The 13,928-nt window shown below is 40.1% G+C and overlaps 1 protein-coding gene across 2 annotated transcripts in view; it reads right to left on the bottom strand.

The window, feature by feature from the left end:
* gatad2b (GATA zinc finger domain containing 2B) overlaps positions 1-9,364 on the bottom strand; it is a 53,434-nt gene extending 44,070 nt beyond the window's left edge. For both annotated transcript variants that reach the window (XM_059349515.1, XM_059349516.1), the window contains exon 1: positions 9,265-9,364. The gene's annotated coding sequence lies outside the window, so the exon portion shown is untranslated. The remainder of the gene's footprint in view (positions 1-9,264) is intronic.
* Positions 9,365-13,928: the final 4,564 nt, after the last annotated feature.

The raw sequence follows: 13,928 nt of genomic DNA, 5'->3' as shown, positions 1-13,928 counted from the left end.
CACAGAACAGCATGGTGCTCTGCATGCTCTGCAAATTGGAAATGGCATATCACAGCAGGATAACGGCAACGCACGAGCACTTGAAGCGGAAGCATCGCAGGCTCGTTTTGCAAGACAGCGGCGCGCCACTGTACTTCCTGTTTACTTTTTGTCTCCACCCAAACGTTTTATACATTGCGATATTATTTTTCTGAGATTTTTACAGAACTGTGAAACCAGTTTAGACAATTATTCATGACATAATATTTTTGAAAGCGGAAAGAATGTAATTGTTACAATAATTTTGTTAAGATAAGTTTAAGTATATGTTAGTTATTCACATTGCGCAATATTGCACAATTTCTACTGCAAGACGTTTTGTTCTGTTGTTACTGGTAATAAAAATGACATGAATTGTACATTATGGTACTATTTTGCTGTTGTAAAGCTCAACTTTGTTTTGAAGAGACTTTATATTGGAGTGTAAAACATAGATTACCAGTTAAGACAGTTGGGGATTAATGCCCTGCCGTGCATACTTTATTTTTAATATTTGTCTGTTTTAAGAGAAGATTATTAAACATAATATTGAAATATAAATGGCATGATTTAACATTTTCATTAATGGTAAATTTGTTCAAATAATTGATGAGTGATCGCAAAAATAATCGATTGATTAAAAAATAATCGCTTGCTTTCACTGATGGCCGAGGATACCCTACAAGCTGCCAACTGCTCATCAGTAAATAACCAGTCACTCACACACCCATGGCACAGCATTTAGAGGTTCAGCATCTTGTTAAAGGATGGACATGTAGAATGCCGTGGATGGGGATCGAACCTCCAGAGTAAGGCCAAATCGGCACATCTCAGTGTGCTAAAACTTATAACGCAAATCAGAGCAGCCTGGTTTGAGTCAAATGGAAAGCCAGATTAGATCATGCTTTTTCTAAAATAGAAAATAGGGATTTATGATTAGAAACTTCAGTACATAATCGACCTTGTGCTGAGATTGCTTTGTCAGTTACCAAGATCAAGAGAAAACTTTTACACTCAACATTTAGATTAGCTTTCAAATGGACTCTGGTTGCAGTTTATTCAGTGAGAGGATTTGCTGCTGGTCTCTGGTTATCATTATACACTGGATGCCCTCATTTGAAGACACCGTTTTTAGCTTTGAAAGATTGTGATAGGCCACAGTTCTCTACTTTGTAACATTTAACAGTTTAAATGATTTATCAAGAAAATCATTAGTAAATAACTGTTAAGTTGGGCCCTAAATTGGCTGGGCCGTTATCATGATCTGCTGTTTGGCTTAATATCAAATCAGTTTGAACATTTTAGGCCATTACTGCTAACAAAATGAATGTGAAGGTATGAATTCAGTATCTGAAGGCACCTCAGTACCAACGAACAACTGCTACTATCTCCAGCTTTAGCTTCTGTTGAAAGTTGAGTGCACTTCATTAAATCATCCAATTCACAGCATTAATCAACTCACTGGTGTTTCTGTGCACAAGTGCATTTTCCTTTTCAATAACACCTCCATCGTTTCAAAGGGGCCTAGTTCTTCTCTGTAACCGATCTAAAAGCCACCATGAATTACCTGAACATGTGTATTAAACAGCACATGCTAAATGTTGGTGGAGGTAAAATAAAATAAATGCCTTTCAAACACAGTGTATATATTTTTTATATGGCTGATGATTCTGAAACATCCACTGCATACTGTCTGTATAACAGGTGTTTCTACAGCATCCCATCTTAGTGTTACAGCAGTAAATCTTCAGGGATCATCCATGTTTCATCATTGAAACATTCCATCAGGTACTACTGCAGGAATGTACCGATCCTAGCTGTGTACAGTGAGCATTAGGGCGACTGCATTCAGACAAGTTGACTGAGATGACCTTGTGCAGCACCTGGCTAAATGCAGCACAGCAATGGCCTGCACAGTGCTTATTCACCGGCTGGATTAGTCCCAAACATTTCCCCTTTCACTTAACTACAGGGAGCACACACACACACGCACACGTACACACACACTTACCGGTATGTTCAGCATAAATAATAAAATAATTTCTGTCCTTAGCAATCAAGACGAGCAGAACAAATGTGTTGTACATTTGTGTACATTTGTAAAGCAATGATGTGGTCTGCCATTGTTGTTGTTAGAGTATGAAGAAGTGACAGTGTTGTGTCAAAAACAGCTGTGTATTTTGTTACAGAGATATGTATTGAACTAAGCATGCTAACCAGCTAGCCCCAGGCTGTACTGTCTTGTAAAACCACTTTTGCCTCAAGAGGCGGCAGTGAGTTACTGTAGGGTCCAGGCTGTCCTCTGAGGGGACAAAGAAGTAGACGTTGCTACACTGTTAGCTGTACAGCATTTAGCAATTTTAGCTTACACCTTAATGCTAAGAATGAGACCCACGCATAAACGGAGGTTCTGCGTTTAAGATACGGTTTCAGTGGTTCTGTCCCTGGAGAGTCCTGACTGAGCTTACTTGCTCAGCAGAAGAGAACAAGAGAACAAGAGAGAAGAAGCAGAAGCATCCTTATTTAGAGAACGTGGCCAGCAATAACAAACTGCACTTATAAATCAGAACACTCAGATAAATTACCTTTATAAATTATTTTCACATAAATGAACCAAATAGAGAGGTCCAATCAACACATTGCTGACTTTGTCAAAGACTTTGGTCTTGAACCGCTTACGTCAGCGGCTGGGGTCGGGTTATCTGACCAACAAGACCAACTCAGTGCCATTGAGAGAAACCAACTAAAACATGTATCATTCATTCATTTGATTTATTTAACCCATTGAAGCCTGGAAAGCGGATACGTCGTTTTGTAGTATTTGTATAAGCTCTCAAATACTTTTTGAATTTCATTTCTATCTGCTACAGAGGCTGAAAAATCTATTATTTAGTAGAAGCGTTGACACTTCTGTTGAATTTCCAGAAAAACTTCAGGTTTTAGGGGCCTTTTTTAAAATTGCCCAGAGGTTTTACAGGAAGTTTTAGGCGTCAATGGGTTAACTGCAATGTCATTGATATGGGCGAGCTAGCGTGCTAACGTTAGCGGGCGATTACTAGCTTATAACAACATCCAACATTATGATCTTACGTTCAGTGTTAATAAGAATATATTCAGCATCCATAGTGATCAAGATGAACAGCAGAGATGTGTAGTCTGCCATTGTCATTATACTTGTCAAGAGGGCGGAGACCTATACAGACGTTAACAGTGACATAAGCACGTGGCTCTAGAGTCTGTGGAAAAGCAAACAGGTTCAGAGCTGGTTCACAAGTTGAACAAACTGTGAACCAGCACTAGCAGCGCCTCTGAACTGGCCCTGAAACTGCTTTGGTCCAAAAGGGGTTTAAATTGCTCAAAGGTGTGAATATGGTGTGAGTGGTTGTCTGCTTCTTGCTGGCTCGCGACCCTATAAAGTGGTCTTCCTCTTTCTTTGTGCGTAGGCAACATTTATAAATGAGGCCCCTCAACATGTCACTTTCCTTGGGTTCTTATCAGCCTCAGGCAAAGTTATAAAGATTCTAGAGGAACTCTCACTGATTTTAACTGTTGTCCAGTGACCAGCAAGTAAATGCAATGATAAAAGGACTCATGGTGCTGTATGAAGGAAGGACAGCATTCTTATAAATGTTATTACATGACCAGAGGAGCCAAAATGTGTTAAGCTGATCAGAGTTTGGTCTTCATTGCATCTTAGAATGTAAATGTTCCTAAGTAAAGTGTTAGGACTAGAGGACGAGCTCCAAAGGTACTACACAGCCTGAAGGATGAAAAGATAAGGAGTTGATAAAAGAAACATGTTCTATCCTGTTATCTCCTCAAGATGAATGAATGAATGTTCCACACAACTGACTGTTTAAAAAAATATCTATGCCATCTTTTTTTAATACATGTGTTATGCACATAGCAATTGTAAAGACATATTTCATCCAGTGCTTTGCATTATTTGCCAAAATTTACCTTTAAGAAATCATACACCAAACAAACCAGTAAGAAATTGGCTCTATGAACTGAATATTTTCAGCTTGGAAAGATGTAGGTTCTACTTTTGGAACACTTAGATTTTTTTAATGGGCTACAGCCACTTAAACAACATCTAGTTCAATGGTCAAAAAATGTAAGCGGTCAACTTGAAATTAACTATGTTGCAATACATGTCATGGCCATTTTTTACACTACCTAAATCTGCTATCAGATAATCTGTATCCCTGGCCTGGGTTTGTCTCTACTGCCACAGCATCACTCTACAAGACATGTGGTTACTGTAATGTGTGTACCTGCTATGTTGTTTTTTCATACAATTTCTAGGTTGGTTTCTTAGCAATCCTAGTTCTAGTTAGGACTACTACTATTTGGGAGTGAGGCAAAATGTTTCAACTATTAATCCAGTGCTTTGAGCCAAGTAATCTTTGCAAGAACCCCCTGGGAACCTCCTGGGATAAAAGTACCCCCGGTTGCAAATCACTGGCCTGACAAATGACAAAATTAGTTGGACACAAATTTAATTGTCGATAATAAGAAGGTTACGTCATCATGTGTGTTTTTCATGCTGTATGCGGACCTGAGCCATTTTACATCATTAAAATATTGCTTGTTTTCATATGGTTTGCCGGCGGGAGAAGGCATCACTTTAAAAAAAAAACATTGATCTGTTATGGAGATCCAGGCTTATTGTGTCATTAATTGTTGATGGGAGAGAAAAAATGATAAATGCCGGCTGCTCTGCTGTAAGTTATAGTCAAAATAGTTGTTAATGTACGCAGGGTTTTCCATTAATTACCTAGACTCTGGCGGCACGCCAGACTCTAATCAGTCCCGCCAGAGTCTCATGTGCTGCAGTAACGTCACATTTTAAGCTACTGAAAGTATTTTTACACAATTCATAATATAAAGTTATTTGGCCTTGTGTTGCCGTTGCTCAGCAGAGTGCCTGTCACCTGTCAGTCAGTCAAAACCCCAACCCCTACCTCTTTGTCCTTCTCTGAGATATGCGCGCACAAATTGCTCCGTATATGTGTGCGTGCACCAAACTAAATACTATCAACCTGTAAAGGCTGGTCAGAGGCCCAAACACAGTGCTGCATACTCTGTTCGGTAGTCGCGTGCTAACTTTAGCTAACTATAGGCGTGTTTCGACTGATTACTTTCTGAGTACTTTTTGGAAAGCGGCTGTTTTGGACCGACGCGGCAAACAGTGTGACTTTGTCGATATATTTAGTGACTATTCAGACACCTCTAGCAACTATTTTTCGAAAAAAGCGAATAGTGACAAATCTAGCTACTTTTTATGGTGTTATTGGAGACTTGTTCCTACTCTTCTTAGCTTTCAAAATAATAGCACAGACTTGACAACATAATTAACAAGAAGACTGTCAAAATAAGATGCCTTAAACAAAATATACAAGAACCCTTATTCTCCTTTAAAATAATTCTTAAAATATGCAATCATTAAGATCAGTGTATATGATGGAACAGTGGCATTAGAATGTGTGGGAGGCACCAAATTGAGGCTTTTATGGAAAAACAGTGGCTGGCTATTCCATGACCAAGTGGAGAGCATGTTGACAGCAATTAAAAATGACACAGTAGGGTAACAAAGACTTTATAATACGGTATCTCCCTACTGTGAAAAATGTTATGTGAAGGGTTTGCTTTCATTTAGCTCTCAAAGTGCACGAGATCAATGCATTATACTTATATGGTATAGGGTTAGCCCTAACCCCATGTGATGTAAAGATGTGCATTGGCTTTGCCACCAGAAGCTAATGTTTTATTTGCTTCTTCACTTGTATAGAATGTCAGTGAATGGAAGGAGAGTATTCGCCAATGTTAATTTGGTGCATGTGTGACCAGTCCTAATGGATTGTGAATAGGGATGGGAATAATTAATCGATGATTGATTATTGGTCGTTAAGAATTTGGTCGATCACATGGAATTTTATCGATCTGTTTAATTTGATCTATGACTGTGTATCAGTTCTCACTGAACTGAAACATGGCTGATCGTTCTGCGGCTGTACATGAATAAGCCAATGAGCTGAGAATTAAGTTGATAAATCTATAGTTTGCATAGTTTGCAAACTGAAAGTTGCAATAACAATTATAAAACACATAGAAATACAAGAGTATGAATTTGAGCAAAACTAGCTTACTGTATCAAACCTTGCTAGTATGAATCACTAGGTTTAATTTTTTATAGTACTGTATAAACATCTTTTATTTTGCCCATGTATGCATGTTTTTATCCATACTGGAATATGGATAAAAGCATAGCGATCACTCGATTAATTGACTGTTAACGTTATAGATGTGCGAGTTGGCAAGTTTCTTCCAAATGGCCATTCCTATTCTGAAACTTCAAATGCTCATTTCTTTTTTCTAGTAAAGAATATCAACAGTATGTCTTTTATAGAGCATATTTCCAAAGAATGCAAATGAAATGCTTTGACATCATCTGTCAAATCTGGTGTGTCAACATGCACCCAGTTTGGATGGCAAACCAACTGCTAGAGTGTGTAGATGCTGCATTTGTTAAGTCAAAAAAATGCAATTTGACATATTATCATTAAATTGTATTATTGGCAAGTAATAAATGGGCTATAATTTCATGGTAGCAATAATACATAAAGCAAATTCCCATTGTCAATCAATAATTTACTAGCCTGATATATGTTGTGAAACCCTATTTGTGAACTAAAGTGGGCCTGTCTGAGGCATGAAAGTCCCAGACTTAAAAAAATGTTGTTGTATGGGATGTGAATGGATACAAATCCAGCATTCTAACGCACATTCCACAACATCACCCAGATGTTTACATGTCACTGCTTTATTTTCAGTGTTATAGCCTGGTCACTGTGACTTCTGTGTGCTGTTACACCCCTAACAATAGCAATCTGTCTTTTTCTTTATGATCTTACATATATTATTTTGCGATTCTAATATCAATTAACAATATTTTCTTTATTTTGACCATTATGATAGTCAAACAACACAGGAATGGGATTAGATGGGAGTCATTTTTCCAGGATTAGGACAGTTCAAGAAGTTGTTTTTACTCTGTTGTATGATTGAGACAAGAGGTTATTTTTTTATAGTAATAATTGTACTGTATGTGTGGCTGGGTCCACGAGACGGATTACCAGGTGTACTGGGTACGTGGACAGCTGTGGAACAGTGTACACCACCAATCATTCTACACATTCTGACACTTTTCTCTGTGTGTAAAACAGGTTTTTCCATCTGTTTGGAAGGTGAGCCTGAGACCAGCTGTTTGTGTCCAACATCAGACATTGTTTGTCCAGAGCCATTGGTCAAATGTCCCCATGAGCACATGTCTTTAAGCACAATTCTTTAATAAAAATGCTTATACGTTTTATTTCTAAAGAGAACATCAGCTGATTAATCAGTATCTTAGTTATCAACATCAGTTATATAGTAACTCCAAAACAATGAAGATCTTTTTTTTTTTAAAAGCACAACTAGCACAAAATCTCTTCACAAGCTATTCCAATGTCCTCTTGTGTTATAAACTAATCCCAATCTGCCTTTTTTTCAATAAGGACCAGCAGAACAATGATTAAAAACACTAAAGCCTAATTGCACTGATTGCATATTCATAAAAAACTACACTACAATGCTCTTGAGGTCCTGTAAAAAATCTGTCATAACAGTATGGCAGTCTTCATCTGTATGCTACTGGGGCTGCCATGGGACTCTGAGCTGGAAATAGGAAGAGGAAGGACTCCATCATTGAGAATACTACAGTTCATTCACACTCTTCAACAGCAGGGACCTTTCATTCATACAGACCCACTATCACTATGTGAGTGGAGGGCTGAGTATATCAAGGTCTGCCAACTTTTATCTCAGAACCAGAGGCTGTGGGGCTACTTTACCTCCACACTCAGATGAAGATTTGTGAAGGGAGCACAATGTCCTCAGTTCAAAGTGTATTATGTAAAGCCCTGAATTGTCTTGTCGTGGAAAGGTGCTATACAAATGTGCAGCCTTGTCTACAAAATAGACATGACTACAAACAAACAGCTGGTAGAAAGTGATGCACTGCTGTGGAAAGTGACAAGGGGGCAGGTTTCATGACAAGAAGTGACAAAGCAATGACAACGACTTTCCTGCTGTCTTTCAACCTTTCTATTTTCACAGTTTTACTGGTGCTAAAAGTTCTTTATCCAAAGCTGGTGTACATGACAAAACTACACTACATGTCAACATGAGCCATGCCTGCAAATGTCTTGTAACCTGTTTGAACATCTGTTGACCAAACACCTTCTCTCCATCTCAAACGTGGGTGTCTTGGCTGTTTGGACTCAGTTAGGGACTAAACAATACAATCTTAAGTCATATGTGCATCTATCTGCATAGAGCAGCAACAGACCAATTCTGGTCAACAGACACGAAATGAGGTCCCGTATACTGCAGAATAATAGGCAGCACACATTAAATATTGATTCCCGTTTGTTCTCTAACGTCATCTAGACATCTACCTCCGTTAATCCGCCGCTGTGGAAACAGTCAGGCGGCCTCAATAATGCCGTGCCCTTACAGTAAAATGCTGCTTATGCTGTCAGGCGCCAGGCAGCCATTTAGGTGCATATGGAGCCAGTTGAGTCTCTACGTAAATGGCTGATGCATTTCGGATTTTTCTACCTAATTGCTGAAAGCCATCAGCGACCTCGGCCTCCTTCTAGCGCGTTTCAATCCGTCACTTGGTCCAGTTTAGCGTCAATAACACCGTTCTAACGTCTCAACTGATCCCGGTGCTCTTTAAATGAGCGTTAACAAGTATTTGGAGGACCCTGGCTCTTTCTCCAGTCTGAGTTAACCCCTAGAGACTCTGGATCAAACAATGAAACGGATTGGAGGCATTCCGCACAACGTTTCCATCCCAACGTAATCACAATATCCCCGTTAACAGTTCGGTTATCATCCAAATACAAAGAGCCGGTAGGATTGATCCAATAATGTCTGTGCGGAGACTTTAGACCTTTAGATTTAAATTAACAGTTCGAGGCGACGGCTACTGGTCGCCAACATGTCAGCCTGCATCAATAAACAGCAACGCAAAGCGGCTCCATTGTCTATCAGCATATTCACCGGCAACGTTAACGGTAACGTTAACAAAGCGACACAACAAGCAGCCGTGCTGTCCTGTCGCAACATGAATCCCGCCGCTGCCGGTTCAAAACATCTCCCGCCGGAGCCAGGCCTCGCGCACATCCTCGGACTCACCTGTGTCTCCTTCTCGCCTCAATGTGTACCGTCTCCGGGTTCACGGTCCGGTCCTGACGCGCTGCAGCGGCTCCTCACCACCAGTCCCCGGCACCGGCAGGCAACACTGAGCCGCTGATTGGGCCTCAGCAGACGCTCACCCCCTCGGTGCTGCCAGACAGGCCGCTCATTGGCCAGGCAGCCACTCCGTGAAGCCCAGACAGGCACCTCATTGGCTGCTGGTTTCCCCAGCAGATCCAGACAGGCAGCTGATTGGTCCTCCGGGCCTTATCGCTGGAAGCCCTCTGACTGCTGATTGGTGGTTTATTTCCGCGGTGGCTGGTTGGTAGTAGTGTTGTTGTCTGTGTCTGGATGGAGAGCCATGTTCAATGGAACAGGCTAAAAAAACAATGTGTCCGTTGACATTCCGTGAATTAACCGGAAAGCGTTACACCGGAGCTCTTAAAACGTACAGTTTAAACCGATGTGCTTGACTGAAGTCATGGGGAGAAATCTGGTTGCTCCATTTTGAATCCTGATTTCTTGTTATACCAGGCTCGTAACGGGTTTCTATGCACGCATGTGCATGACAAAGGCTCAGGAAAGGGAAACGTCTTCGTGACAGCAGTGCGGGTGGTTGATTAGCAGCCCTGTGTAGGTTAAATTAGCCCGCTGTCTGCTCCGTGTCACTCCGTATGCTCGGACAAAGAGAAGTCTCAGCCCGCCGCGTCAGTACACTTCAAACATTGACAGGGATCGGAGGAATGTGGAAGCCTATAGCTGTCCACAACTGCGGCTTTTACTGTAGTGGAAGTGAATGTGTGAACTCATTCTTTCCTATACAGGTCTGTGGATGCATTGACAGTGTGGACGATGTAAACAACTTGGCTTGTAATGAGGCATGTTGACGCTCTCAGTGTGGGTCGTGTACCTCCATTGTCAGTAATCGAAGCTGTTGTAAACTCATTAAAGGACTGATAGGCCTACCAATACCTTTGTCTCAACATGTTTCAATGATACAAAGTGCCACTTATGAAAAGACAATCGAGGCCCATTACTAACATAGAATGGTGTCTGTGGCGTTGCTGACCTACTTTGCATATTGACAATGAAATTATTTCGGATATCATCTTCCAAATTTTTTTTTTTTACTTCCAATTTAGTTTGCAACACCTATATGGTGACATTATGTGACACTTTTGGGTTCTAGATTCATTCCTGGCATGCACTGGAGACTGTGTATGTTAATGGTGCAGTATTATATTATTTCTATGCATGCCATAGGGTTCATATGTGGTTGTATTTAGGCTACATAAGGATCAAAATTTTCCACAGCTTCAAATGGGAATGGAAAATGGTTCCCTTCTATCCACTAGCCTGCAGGTTGGACATTGTCCTCCGGAGACCCAGGCATGCCATGTTATAACACATGCCAATAACATGGGTTCAGTATGTAGTAGACAATCAATGTAGTTAGATGTTGCTGGTAGCAGGCTAGCAGCTGTTCACATAGACTACCATTAGGACTGAGCCCTCTAGTGGCTTCACTCATTTAAACTACACTTACCGTAAAGCTCTACAGTATGAATTGTGCTGTTATTCTTAATAATATATGATAATCAAATGTATGTATGCAGCACTTTTTAAGACAAATTTCCACAGCATTTTACATGATTGAAAGAGGAATAAAAACATTTCAGAAAAGCAATGAATACACTAAGACTATTATGCAACAGCGGTACAAGTTTGAATGGAAATATAAAATGCCCCAAAGTAATTTAAGAAAAATAGAAGGCAACAACATTGAAAAGACAAGACATGTTGGAAATAATATGATTTGCTTGCATTAGTAAAAGCTGGATGGGTAGGGGACAGGGGGTCTTTAGGGAGAGATAGCAGGTCAACAGTTGATGCCAGTAGTGTAAACCATCTGAAAGCTGGGAATCTGAAGATTTTATTTGGTATATCTGGATGTGATAAAGAAGTCATGCTTTGACGCTTTTGGTGACTCCAGAGGGTTAATAAAGCTTGTTTGAACAGATCTACTTTGTCTGAGTCGTGCATTAAGTTCTTGTCACCTCTTATGTGACAAGAACAGCCAATAGGAAGGTTTTCTCTCTGAAATGACCTGTGATTTGATTTTTCTGTCGCAAGTCTAGTTTTCTCTCAGACCACATGAATTACAATATGCTGAAAGGTTAATATGTAATCCTAGGTCTCTTGGAATTTTTGCCCAATTATGCCAAAAATAAACTGCCTACCTTTAATGTCAATATACTGAAGAAAGCTAGACCTCTTCTCAATGCCCTAGGTCTCTAGTTAGAGGTTGTAAAATTGAGTTCTAAGGCTGTGATTATCCTCGAGGTAACAACAGGTCATGTTATACAGTAAGGTTAGGTTTCAAACACGGCTAGGTTTGAAACCTAATATAAGTCTGGAGCCTGTCAATGTGCCTAATGGTGTCTATAATGTGAATTCTTGGATCTTAAATGATCTGTAGTGGTCCAAGTAATATTTGTGACTAAAGTGTACTAAAGTAAGATATCATATGACATGGTTAAGCTAGGCTTCAGACAAATAATTGAGTTATTGATGGTAATTATCTAATCATGCTGTTTTGTAATTGTGTAAATAGAATATGAATCAGTTCATCTAAGTGGTGCTTAGTAGACATTGTTAAGAAAAGGTATTTTGGGGTATTTTAGAGGAAAGGAGAAATTACTTATACTGTAAGCATTTTGTGCAATGTTTTCTATTTTTACACTCTTCTTACTCACTCTACCCTGTAAGATTGGAGAAGCAGTCTGTATGATGAATTATCCACTGTTTCCCCTTCTCTAACTCTACCCTGCAAGCCTGTGAGTTGGGCTGTGCTGATGATTCCTTTATTTTAACTCTGTACTTACTTCGTAATACACTCTAATGCTGTCATGGGCTGTGTTATGCGGTATCCACTGTTTCCCCTAATGACCTGAAACACCCACTTTCACTTGCATCCACCTGTGTCTTAAAAGCTTTGTCAAAATCCGGAGCTACAAGAACCGGAGCAGAACAGATCTGTTTCCGTACGACTGTAAAAGCAGCCTGACATTGGGAAGACCAGACAAAAGGAGTGTTGCTACTCAAGAGATCAGTCAACGGAGCCACCACAGTGGAAAAGTTTTGGCAAAAACTATGGTAATACCCCACTAACCCTAGGAACCGCATCAATTCTTCACTGGATGTTGGTACAGGGTACACTGTAACAGATTGCTGTAAGAAAACAGCCAAATTGTAACAGTAACATACTGTTCTTCATTAAAAAGGTATTATACTGTAGAAAACAATGCATTCTGGGCAATATTTGTAGGTAGCTTGCCATTTCCCATAATATATATATATATATATATATATATATATATATATTAATGGCTGTATTTTACTTAACTAACTCATTCAGTATATGGTATATTAAAATTACTGTGGTTACAGTGAAGACAGCGCTTAATTCGTAGTAATTGGCTTTCAGACAGTAATATGCTCTATTTACAAAAAATGACTGCATTGTATACTGCAACAATATTGCAACTAGCTTCAACGCTATACTGTGTTTTAGTCTACTGTAAAAATCAATGAAATGCAGGATTTTACTGTAATTCAGTATGTGGTTTTATCACAGTAGATAACAGTAAGGGAACTGTAAAATTAACAGTAGAATGCTGGCAACCCTGCTGCCAGTATTTTACTGTCAATGGCTTCCATAGCCCCCTGGCCAACAACCTTGCCTAGATAGGTCACCGTTGCTTTAGCAAACCCACACTTTTCTAGGTTGATAATTACATTTGCTTTTGCCAAGCAGTCAAACACTGCCTTCAGTCGCTGTACATGATTTTCCCATGTGTCAGTGAACATCACAACATCATCCAAATAAGCTGCACACCCAATCAGACCAGCTATTGCCCTGTACACGAGGTGCTAAAACGTTGCTGGAGCGTTTCTCAGGCCAAAAGGCATTAATGAATATGAAAACAATCCCCATGGTGTGATGAAAGATGAAATTTCCTTTGCTCTTGCCGTTAGTGGTTCCTGCCAATAACCTTTCAAAAGGTCTAGTTTTGTCAAAAAACTTGCACTTCCCACCTGATCAATGCAATCCTCCATACGAGGCATTGGATAACAGTAAAGTTTGTTAATAGCGTTAACTTTTCTGAAGTCTGTACATCTGTCTGACCCATCCGACTTATCTGTCAGCCTTCAGTGACTGGAGTCACAAGAACTATCTCCTACTGAACACCTCAAAGACTAAGGAAATGATCAGAGATTTCTGAAGGTTCAGCAGTGAATACCTGTGGGGTGGACATGGAGGTGGTGCCAAGTTATAAATATCTATGTGTCTACCTGGATAATAAGTTGGACTGGTCTCTAAAGACAGACGCTCTCTACAAAAAGGGGCAGAGCCGCCTCTTTTTCTTATTGAAGCTCAGATTTCTGGACATCTGTACTAAGATGCTGCAGATGTTTTATCAGTCTGTGGTGGTAGTGTGTTGTTTTATGCTGCAGTCTGCTGGGGAGGCAGCATCACACACAGAGATGAAGGCGGTTGGACAGACTGGTCTAAAGAGCTGGTTCTGTGGTTGGAGCCAGGTTGGACACACTGGAGGAGGTGGTGGAGAGATGACCTGTCAACATGTTGGAGGCCATCTTGA

This window comes from Centropristis striata, chromosome 14, assembly GCF_030273125.1.
Source record: "Centropristis striata isolate RG_2023a ecotype Rhode Island chromosome 14, C.striata_1.0, whole genome shotgun sequence".
Classification (NCBI taxonomy): Eukaryota; Metazoa; Chordata; class Actinopteri; order Perciformes; family Serranidae; genus Centropristis; species Centropristis striata.
This window is presented reverse-complemented; position numbering and strand designations above follow the sequence as displayed.